Below are 12,297 nucleotides of genomic sequence, written 5' to 3' on the forward strand. Positions count from 1 at the left end.
AAAAAAAAAAAGAGACTGGATAAAAACTATATACTATGGGAACATATTTGCAATAAAAATGCACATAAACAGTTATAATGCATGTGTTATAAAGCCTGCTACAGTTTATAACCTTGAGGTTTGTAATTTAATCAAAAATGGATTGGCATGGGGCGCCTGGGTGGCTTAGTCGGTTAAGCGTCTGACTTTCACTTAGGTCATGATCTCCCGGTTCGTGGGTTCGAGCCCCGCGTCGGGCTCTGTGCTGACTGCCAGCTCAGAGCCTGGGGCCTGTTTCAGTCTGTGACTCCCTCTCTCTCTGACCCTCCCCTGTTCACGCTGTCTCTCTCTCTCTCTCCTAGAAATAAATAAAACATTTAAAAAAAAAAAATGGATTAGCATGTCATAGTAAAAATAAAAATTGTTTTATCTCAATGGAAAACGGATTGAGAGCTGCATAATTACCTGAATTTCTACATTAAAGCCAAAATTCAATAAGTCTGGGATACTACTAGAGGAAGTCATCTGAAGAATTGTCCTATTTCGGAAGGCATATAAAAAGAAAAACACCAGTGCTTTCATTCTGGCCTTCAGTTTTGTAGAAAATTATAAACTCCATTTGCTAAGGCAGGCATTATTATTGTATAATTGGTAGCCAAATCACCAGTGCATTTATGCTAAGAAATAATTGATAGTTTACTTTTCTCTTAAATACTCTTAATCTATACCTAGATGATTACCAGGAAGCTGTGTTGCATACATCCGTGGCTCTATCATTTTCTGTCTGACAGTTTGTTGAGGATAAGACCTTCTATCATAAGCTAAATTGGGGCCTCTCCCAAAATATGTCCGCTTTTAACCTCCACTACCTCAGAAGGTGATTGTACTTGGAGAAAAGGTATTTTAATAAGTAAAATGAGGTCCTTTAGGTGTGCTCTAATTCACTGTGACTAGAGTCCTTGTAATGGGTGGTGATAAGGACACAGACATGCACAGGAAGACCAAGTGAAGACAAAAAAGATGGCTGCTTACAAGCTAAAGCGAGAGTACCATCCTCATAAGAAACCAACCTTGCCAACACTTTCTTCTCAGACTACCTAGCCTCTAGAACTGTAAGAAGATAAATTTCTAGAACTATAAGAAGATACACTTCTTTTTATGAAGCCATCCAGTTTGTGGTTCTTTGTTATGGGAACCTTGGCAAATGAATACACCTCCCTCATACCTATTTTTTGGGCTTTTGTAAATAAAGAAATAATACTATATATATTTTACAATTTCCAGGAAATTTAAATAAGGCAATATATTGCAAGTGTCTATTATATTCCCAATTAAAAATGAATGCTCAGTGACAGATACCATATGTTTGCACGTATAGGAGGATTAGGAAGAACTTAACAGAGGATCATGGGGGAGCAGAGGGGGAAAATACTGGGGGGTATGGAGGGAGGCTAACCATGAGAGACTCTTGAATGCTGAGAACAAACTAAGGGCTGGTGGGGGTGGGGAGAGGGGAAGGGGGGTGATGGGCATGGAGGAGGGTACTTGTGGGGATAAGCACTGGGTGTTAAATGGAAACCAACTTGACAATAAACTATTTTAAAAGAGGAAAGAAAAAAAAAGTAAAATGAATGCTCAGTGAAATCTTAGAACACTGCTTTCCCCCTCTAAGAATTTGAACAGCACTCCATGACCAAGGAGGAAATACTGAGGATGAGTAAGGTGTACCCAGCTGCCTTCATCTGCTGATGACAGAATAAAGGAAAACACAAATACCTATCTGGAATGAGAAAAGGTATTGCAGATATCTGATAGTGTGATTTAGACACCAAATGATTTGAAGGATGTATTGGATGTCACATATGAGGGCAAAAAATGGGTGCCAATAGGTATTCTGAAATTTCAAGCATAGGGATATTTAGATTTTAATACAAAGTAAGGATTATAAGAGAATTTTTGAGTGGGATATTTAGATTTTAATACAAAGTCAGGATTATAAGAGAATTTTTGAGGGCAGACTGACAAATTTGATTTTTAAACAATTCAAGTATCAGATGCCTAAATACCTAAAGGAATATTTATTAGATCACCAAAGTAATTGTCCAGATTTTTATAAAAAGGTGCTGGCAACTTATAATAATTGGGAATTTAATATTTATTTATTTATTTAAACATTTATTCATTTTTCAGAGAGACAGAGAGACAGAGCACAAGTGCAGGAGGGGCAGAGACAGAGAGGGAGGCACAGAATCCATAGCAGCTTCAGGCTGTCAGCACAGAGCCTGACGTGGCATTCAAACCCATAAACCATGAGATCATGACCTGAACCAAAGTCGGACACTTAACCTACTGAGCCACCCAGACCCCTCTGGAATTTAATATTTAGAGGGAGTGATTGGTTAAAGTTCTAAGGTCAGGTTACCAGATGAAGGAGTTTAGAAAACAAATCCTTGTAGTTTAAAAAATACAATGGAGAGATGTATTTCTCATACATAGAGAAAGGCTTAATGAAACATGACACAGTATAAGAGAATACAGAGTTAGACTTTAGACAGAGAAGAGAACCATCGAGAACTACATGCTTCTGAAGGAGAACCGTAGTTCTCAGAGAAAGAGGAATAGAAAAGCATCTATCTCAAGATTACAGTTTGTACCACTGTGATAGAAAATGTTTTGTCCCTATTTACTTGGTTTGCTTTTCCATCTCATACTCTATTCATAGGAAGAAAGATACTGAAGCCATGAAGGAGTCTGTTTTGCTAAGCACTTTGTTGGGTTTGTGTAAGCAAATTTGGAAATAGCCTATTTTCCCCTGACAGAACTGGTGACACTTGATATCAAGGCTTGAGGAGAATGGAAAGATTCCTACATAAAAGGAGTGGGGTAGTTTTTCAAGTGCTTGAGGGTGGTATATGTATACACACACACACACACACACACACACACACACATATACACATATAAGAATTTGAATGGCATTCTGTGCTCAAGGAGAAAATCCTGAGGATAAGTAATTTGTATCCAGTTACCCTCATCTGCTGATGACAGAGTAAAGGAAAACACAAATACATACACATTGTACACAGATGAACTTTAAACATATATATTTCATATATTTTAAGAGAGATTTATTTGAGAGGTTTATTTTGAGAGAGAGATAGAGAGAGAGCAAGCATGTGTACAGGCAGAAGGATAGAGAGGGAGGAAGAGAGAGAGAATTCCAAACAGGCTCAATGCTGTCGGCACAAAGCCCAGTGCTGGGTTCAGTCTCATGAACCCTGAGATTATGACCTCTCCCAAAATCAAGGGGCAGATGCATAACCAACTGAGCCACCGAGGCACCCATGAAATATATTTTGTTTATGTAAATATATTTTAAAAAGGCGCATGAGGAACAGATGGAAGTGAAATTAAAAGAAGGAACAATCAGTTATGTTATCAGTTCCTCTACGTAGTCCCCAAATTAAATATAGACTAAATAAAACTCATGCAATGGTTTGTACAGAGACATCTCTAAGGCAGCTGGCAGTGCACAGTGTGATACGTCTTGGGAAAAAAAAAAGAAAATCTCAATTTGAGCACACAGGCACTGTCTCCATAGATAAATGCCAGTAAAAACCAGAAATTCCAAAAATTTCAGGAGAGTGTCACTCACGTTTATGCCTATCATACTTGGATTCTCTAAGATGGACACCAAGGGACCACTTGAGAGCTAAATGACAATTGGAAGGGTGGGGCAGAAGGTAACAAGGTAGGACAGCTCAGGTGGTGTCACAGGGATAGTTATCTATGCTTTAAATACTAATATTTGAAAATGAGTGTAAGTTTTCACTGTTGACTTTTGTTGAAAATGGGAGGATTGTGATGTAATACATAACTGTGCTATGCATTATTGAAAGGTAGTGCTGCAATGCTAGTTATTTTGATAAAGAAAGTGCTGCTTAACTCCAAATAATATTCTTTTTAAGGTCCATGAGACTTTATTGTTTCAAATGCAAGAAACAGATTAGGTCATAATTCTCAACAAAACTATTCTTTACCCATGTTATAATTTGCATGCATTAGAATTTTCAGCAAAAATGTTTCTTTCCAAAAAGCACGGAAAGCATAGCTATGAGTAAAAATAGAAGTGATATATTGGCAAGAACTACTAAGTAAAGACTCCTAACTTTAAATGTATTTATATAGTTGCAAAGATAATTTATACATTCTCTGATCATAGACAAAGAAACCAGTGGGAGAACAAGGAAAGTAATTCTCTTAAGGAAGAGGAGACTCATTCCTGGTATAATTAAGACATTATTGGCCATGTCTTTCTGTGGTGATCAATACTGAAAACTCCAGAATTTTTTGACATGTAGTTCAATTACTTTTTGGACCAGTGATAACTGGCATTGTTAGGTATCCCTCCTGTACATGTTTGAATATTCCCCAACACATTACATTAATCCAGTCTTGTCGTGGACATTAACTAATATTTATACATGCAAATAGGAAACACATGCCTACTTTTCAATGTGCAACCAGTAACAAGATTAAATCTTTTCTTTTGACTATCAGACTTAGAATAAAGCTGCATATTAACTACATTTTTGTATTTTTGTGTGTCTGCTGTGTTTCCAATAGCCATTACGAATACAATAATAGCCTCACCTAGTCATTGCTCAGGATTTGTTCAGAAAATGCAATTTCTGATACACAGGAGGCATAAGAGTCTTCTTAAACTATGTTTGTAAATAAAGTTTGACTTACGGAATAGATAGGATAGAGGGATAGATTAATAAATGAAATTGAGGCTCTATTAAATTAAAAATATTTCTTTTAAAACTTTTAAATATTAAATAAAAATGAACAAATACTGATTTATTTCTTTGTCAATATCCCTTAAGTTTACAAAGGTATACAGAAATGGCACAAACTGTAAGATGAATCAATCCAACAAATATTTACTTATATTATACTTAGGTCTCAATTTCTATGCTAGGTAAAATATGGAGTAACAATTTTCATGTTATTTATGTTTACATTGCAGTTGGTGATTGAAAGTAAAGGGTTAATTACAGTACCATAGAATAAGTGCTAATAAAAATGACTTTTATGGGGCTACTTACTGTATCAGAAAATATTTATTGGGGCTAGAACCATAAATGTGGAATGATGTTTATAACCACATACACACTTTTTAAATCAACTGTTTTGAAATACATGCTGGAAATACTTTCATCCTCAAATTTTTATCATCTTGGAATCATTAGTGCCTGTCAAGAATGATATAATGTAAACACTAGAATTAAAAAGCAAGACTCTAAACTGTATTCCTAGTCCTGCCACTATTATGTTGCTCTCATAAATAAGCACTGAAATTGACTAGTTCTGTGGAGCCTCAGGACTTCCCAGACATGACTAAGTCCCCAGAGAGAAACTCAGTGCAGCCCTTACTTTAATAAAATCAAATATGATTTGACTTATTTTTTATAATGTCCAGAAAATATTTCACACAGAAATCCAATTTCATAAACTGATCTGAATAGTAGTAAACTATTTTAGGGCCTTGATAATCCAAACACCATGAGAATCTAGTAAATAGAAAAATGAATTTCTATGACAATCAGGTCAAAAGTGTTAAAATAAATTAATTTTTGCTTAAAACTTAACCAAAATAAAAAAATATTTAATCAAATCGTGATAATTTGTTACAATTTCATTGTAATATATATGTATTTGGATATCTAAACTTGGAAAGCTCAGTGAACAAGAAAATGATAAGTGGATTGCATAAACATATTTTTGTTGGATCAGATTAAGATTCACTCTGCCTTTGTTACAAGTGTAGGAATATGGCTATTTTTATTCTATGCCTTGATTGAAAAAACACATATATCAAGTTTAAACCAACATTTAGAAACTTAGAGAACTGGCAATTTGTATTTTACCTTGGAGAGACTGTCCTCCTATGCCTGCCCCTAAGCACTGCCTCCCATTTTTTCTTTTTCTGAAGTGCCAGTCTCTGACTTTACAGGGTTTATCACCCACCATTTGCATTTCAGTTGTCTTATCATGACATCTAGTGTACTAAGGCATGATGTGGATCCACATGAATGTGAATTCAATGTGTATTCAATGAATGTGATTCACAATGAGTGTGTATTCAGTGAATGCGATGTTTTAATGTTTCTTGGGATATGTGAGTAGTCTAGATCTTTTGTGACTATATTATGACAGAGGGCAATAGCCAGGGCATAAGCCCTGGTTCAAAATTGTGAATGCATATTGTTATCCATTACATACAATGGAAACTATTAGTTTCTTTTCTCTAACTGGAATAGAAAACAATACATTTGCCATACCAATGGCCACATATCATACATCTGACATCTTACTAATTTGTTTGAGCAACATACTGTGTTCTGCAGAGTAGCTGTGATTGGAATTGCCAGTTGGTTGAGTAATCATCCTCCTGAATCCTTCGGGTTTCTACTGGAACCAGACTGGTTCATTAGATATAAATATGATAAGGACAACCATTCTTATACCATTTAGATCTTTAGAGGTAGTACTTATACCCACCATTGCCATTTCCTTCCACTATGGCATGCATATTACTTTTATTTACTATCTTGACTGGTGGGAGGAACAGATTCAGGGGCTTCCATTTGGTCTTCTGTACTATGACAGCTCTTATCCCACAGGCAAAGTACCCAATATCAGAAATATAGGTGGGACACTGAACCAGTGAACTTTATCCAGGACTTCATTTATCACTTAACCCCTGAATGCTTCTACTGCAAGGGGGTGTAGGGCTGATGCTTCAGATCTCTAGTTATCAACGTCAACTCAGACTCATTGTGCAAACAGTCTTGAAATGTGGTTTTTACCCATTGCCCATGATAAATACAATTAAGTAAATGGCTATATGTCTTTTGGGGACATGACTGGAGTAATCATTATAAGATATACATGATGTAGTGTTGTAGGGCATTCCTCTTAGTTTATTTTCTGTCAATAAACTCTGTATCTGAGAATCAACACTGGATCTAGTGATGCTCTCATCCATTTAATCAGTGCACTCTCAAACTGATTCAGGTTATGGGAGCTATCTGAACAAACCTTGCAAATTTTTTTGGTAATATAAAACTTAATAAAATGAAATACTTATTAAATGTTTAGGAACTATAAGAGTGTTATAAAGGAGAATAACATGTATTTATATTTAAATGCATAGATTTATTCACTCTGAAAATATATGAGATGGAAAAATTTGTGAAGGGCAACTATGTCATTTGGTTATTTTATCATTTTTTAAAGTTTATTTATTATTATTATTTTATTTATTATTATTTGTTATTATTTATTATTTATTATTATAATTTAAAGTTATTTATTTTGAGAGAGAGACAGAATGGGAGGAGATAGAAAGAAAGAGAGAATCCTAAGCAGGCTCTTAACCATCAACACAGAGCCCGATGTGGGGCTTAAACTCACAAACTGTGAGATAATGACCTGAGCTGAATTCAAGAGTTAGTTGCTTAACTGACTGAGCCACCCAGGCACCCCAGTTATTTCATTGTAATTAAACATTTTTAATGCTTTTGTAAGTAGAAAGATAGAGCTTGTGTAAAATGAGAAAGATATGATAAAAATTCTTTGCTATGGAATTAATCAGGCTATTTCTTTTATTCCCCTCCCATTATCCTCTATTAGAAAACAAAGTTTCTTAATTTATTATTGCAATTATTGAAATCTGAAAGACACAGAAGTCAGAGAATTCTAAGTTAAACTGACTTATCATCAAGTTAATGTTGCTGAATTTCTACTACATTTTAAGGACATTAGGGCTGGTTATAGTCTTGAAATTGCTTAGGATAATTGATTCTTTGCTGAATCACTTGTTAAGACACAAGGAAATGAACTTTCCTCATTACATATCGTGCATAATTGGTGGCATGTTTATAGCTTCTGAATATATAATGATCTAAAGAGAATTCTGAATTCTAGTGCTATGGTAAGAATGTTGGTAGATACAGTGAAGATGTTAACAATACTTAATTATTTTTTTTAATGTTTATTTTAGAGACAGAGAGAGACAAAGCACAAGCAGGGGAAGGGCAGAGAGAGCCAGAGACAGAATCTGAAGCAGGTTCCAGGCTCTGAGCTGTCAGCACAGAGCCCGAAGTGGGGCTCGAACCCACAAACCATGAGATTATGACCTAAGCAGAAGTCGGACACTTAACCAATTGAGTCACCCAGGCACCCCTTCAATACTTATTTTGGCAAAATTTTGAAAAACCAATAATGCCTAAAAATATGATTTGTATGACTTTTCAATATTTAGTGACTTTGTAAATTGGGAGATAACCTGAAAAATTATTATTGTTTCAATTCAACGTCTTGTAAAGTAATTCACTGGAACACAGTGATGAAAACAAGAGGAGTTACTTTGGAAAATTTATTCAGGTTTTACTTTGCTCTATATGCCTTTTAGTTTAAAAAAAAAATGTGACGTGTATGTTACGTGCACACATTCCTTTTTTATTGTATATTCACATATTAATGACCTAACTGAAAAAAAATTTTCATGTGAGCATTTACTGTAGACTATTCATTAAATACATGTGGGTATAAAAACAACATATCTTGTTAAACTTGAATAATAGTACAGTGGAGAAAAAAATATAGATGAGGGCATCAATCAGGTCACTAATTTTCATGCTTGCCTGAAATTACTCTTGGAGGGATAAAATAAACTACTGTAAGAAATCTAGGGAAACTCTAAAGGAAGGGTAGAGTAAGTTAATGGATACAGAGTATAATAGGATGGTAGGTGGAAATAACATTTGATACACCTGATTTGCCTGACACAGAAGTTAGGGCTTCCTGTCAATAGGGGATGTAGGACTGCTGAAAGATGTGTGCAATAAAGAAACATTACAAAACTTAAGAAGTTAACTCTGGCAGTTGTGCAGGTAGCAAATATTAAATCAAATATTACAGGTCAAATAGCATTTATTGCAATAATTCAGGTGAGCAATATAGCAATGTTATGTCGACAATGCAAAAAGAAGACAATGTTGATGTAGATAATGTGAAGAAGAAGAAGAAGAAGGAGGAAGAGGAGGAGGAGGAGGGGAAAAATGAGTGGTGACAAATGCATATCTCCAGGGATATTTGGGAAGTAAACTGGAGATGGTATCATTATGGAAGGACAACAGAAGTGCCTAAAACCACTGCTCTCGACATCTGTACCTCCACAGAGAGCTGCTGTGTCGACCGTGTTCAACCTTCTCTCCTAGTTTATTGATGGGTGCATATTTCTTTCTTTTTTAAAGTTTATTTTTGAGAGAGCGAACATGAGTGGGGGAGGGGCCGAGAGAGGGGGTGACAGATTCCAAAGCAGGCTCCATGCTATCATCATGGGGCTGGAAACCACCAACTGTGAAATCATGACCTGAGCCAAAGTCCAATGCTCAAATGACTGAGCTGCCCAGGTGCCCCAATGTGTGCATATTTCTTAAAGTCATTTTTGCAGTAGTACACATGATATTCCTCAATTTATAATTCTATCGTTTGTTTAAAGTCAGCTAATAAAAATTTCAGATACTTAGTTTTTCTTTTTTTCTTTCACAAATAGTATATGCATTTCTTAAAGATGTGTACTTACTGAATATTTAAAAATGAAAATTACATTTACTAGGTACCTAGTAATGATTTGTAATATTTTGCTCAAAAATTCATATATTTAATTTTTAAAATTACTGCTATCACATATGGTGTATTCCTAATAAACAAATAGAAAAAAATTCAGTTGATGTCATAATTAGAAGAGATTATCAGCAATAACTTACTTATGATGTGAAAAACCAAGGTGCCTGAAACATGATTAAACATGGTTTAACTTAATAATGGAACATACACATTTGTGCAGAGAAGATGAGAAGTAAATTACAAGCTTATCTTCTTTACGATAGATGGAAAAATGCAAGAGTTCTAGTCAAACATCATCACACACACTTATATGCATAATTTAGAATAGGCTCTTCACGTACCCCTGAATGACAATAGCAATAGGTTGAAAAGTACCATTTTGATTTGGATGTATTTGTTTGGTAAACTAATGGTTTAGATTTGCTTATTGATAGATGTAAACATGATGCAATCTAGCCTGAGGATGATGTAGTGACTAGGTAAGGTTTCACAAGCCATGAATTTGAAGCATCACTTGCAAATAATATCTGTGTGATCTAGGTAAGTCACTTAATTTTTCTGAGAATTTTTTTTTAGTTCTTTTAACATTCTTTAAGGAATTTGGTAAGGGAGACTAGGAAAGACAGCCCATAATACTAAAGGACATGGCTGAATACATATATCAAATAACACAGTACAGTTATACTTGTTTTACACAACAAATACTTTCTAGAAGATATATAGAAGGCAGTATTACAGTTACTGATGAGTCAGCAAGCAAATAAGACAAAGTCTCTATTTATATTCCCACATATTCTAATGGGGAGATCAACTGGACTTGTTTTATTTTTTTCTTAATGTTTTCAATTTATTTCTGGGAGAGAGAGAGACAGTGTGAGCAGGTGAGGGTCAGAGAGAAAGGGAGATACAGAATCTGAAACAGGCTCCAGGCTCTGAGCTGCCAGGACAGAGCCTGATGGGGGCTCGAACCCACAAACCGTAAGATCATGACCTGAGCCGAAGTCAGACACTTTATCGACTGAGCCACCCAGGTGCCCCCAACTGGACTTGTTTTAAAGTATCTTTTAAAATTTCTCTGTGCACTTTATTATCTGCGATCCATTAAGCATGAGCAAAATTGCCCTTGATAATGCATATTTTTTAGTGTTGATTAGAACTCAAAAGATTCTCAGGACTGTGAACAGTTCCTATGTTGTTCAGTTTATACCCCTCCCTGTAGTCCTTTGTGAAGCTATGTGATGTTTCTTCCAATGTATCACACTTAGTAACATTCTCAAGAGGAATCCATGGAGATTTCTGGCCTTTTCCCCCTCTATGCACCTCTTTCTTCTTTAGTAATCTTTTCTTGAAAATCCAGCCAGCTCTGCTTTTCCAAATTCCAAACCACCTCTGAAACTCAATGAGATTACCATGCACTGCCTCTGTCCTCCCTCCTTGTGCTGAAATCTGTAAAGTGCCTCTAGACAGAAGTTAGGTGATCCCTGTCCTAGCTTTTCAGCTGTCCAATGTTGAAATATAATTTCTTCAGTTTTCTTACTGTTTAGAGTAGGAGGCCAAGTCTAATATCTGCTCATCTATCTTGGTCTGATACAGTTCTCTACCTCTTTCTAAAAATTATCTATTTGATTATTTTTGTAAAATTAAATTCCCTTTTGATCTATGTATTCATTTATCAATTTTTCTTTATTTTCATGAGCATATCAATCAAAGTTATTTTAAAGTCTATCTTCTAAATACCCCACTGAGTCATTTGTGGGTCTGCTTCTATTGTTTATATTTCCTTTTACTTTTCAGTAATGGTTATGTGGTAGGGTCCCCCTCCCTAAGGAAAGAAAAAAAACATCAAGGCAACCTGGCTATACATGTAAGTGACAACATCCCTCATGACCTTGTAACATGAGACCACTTAATCAGACTGCATATTTGTGTTACCATATATGGGAGACAAAGAAGTAAAAAATATATATCTATAAAACTATGCCACGTGGCTGGCCCTCAGGGCTCAGTTTTTTGGGTGTGAACCCAACTGAGTGGTGCCAGGAAGAATAAAGTTGCTTCCTGGAAAGAAAAGCCTTGGTACCATGACTCTGTGTGAGAATCCTGCTACAGTTACTTGCCTCTTCATATTTCTAGCTATGTTAGATTGTATGGTGGACTTTATATACAGAAGACTTCCTTGACAACATTATCATTTACTAAGAAGGTTTGTCTGTTCATATATTAAGACAATAAGGAATTTGTAATCTCAAAACAGTTAGTGGGTTTTGTTGTGTTTTATTTGAAGTTTTAGGAAAAGTGCTGAACTTCTGCTTTATCTTTTTCCTGATACGTGAATCTCCTAGGTTTTAATTTTAAAAATCACAGGTTTGTCTCTTCTAAGCCCCCAAAGCTGTGCGAAATTCAATTTTGCCCTTCAAATGTCCAGTCTAATTCTTCAGACTCCTGAACACTCGATTTCAAAATGTGACAGAATTCTTAAGTGAAAAACCAGCTATGTGCTCCAAGTGGTTCACCTCCCTCTGGCTGGTATTTTCTTATCTAAGCCTCCAGGGACTGGAGATGATTTCTCTGCCTTTCCTATACATTTGGCTTAGCTTTCTGGCCTCCCGAGTAGAT

Source organism: Crocuta crocuta, unplaced genomic scaffold (assembly GCF_008692635.1).
Source record: "Crocuta crocuta isolate KB4526 unplaced genomic scaffold, BGI_CrCroc_1.0 scaffold831, whole genome shotgun sequence".
Taxonomy (NCBI): domain Eukaryota; kingdom Metazoa; phylum Chordata; class Mammalia; order Carnivora; family Hyaenidae; genus Crocuta; species Crocuta crocuta.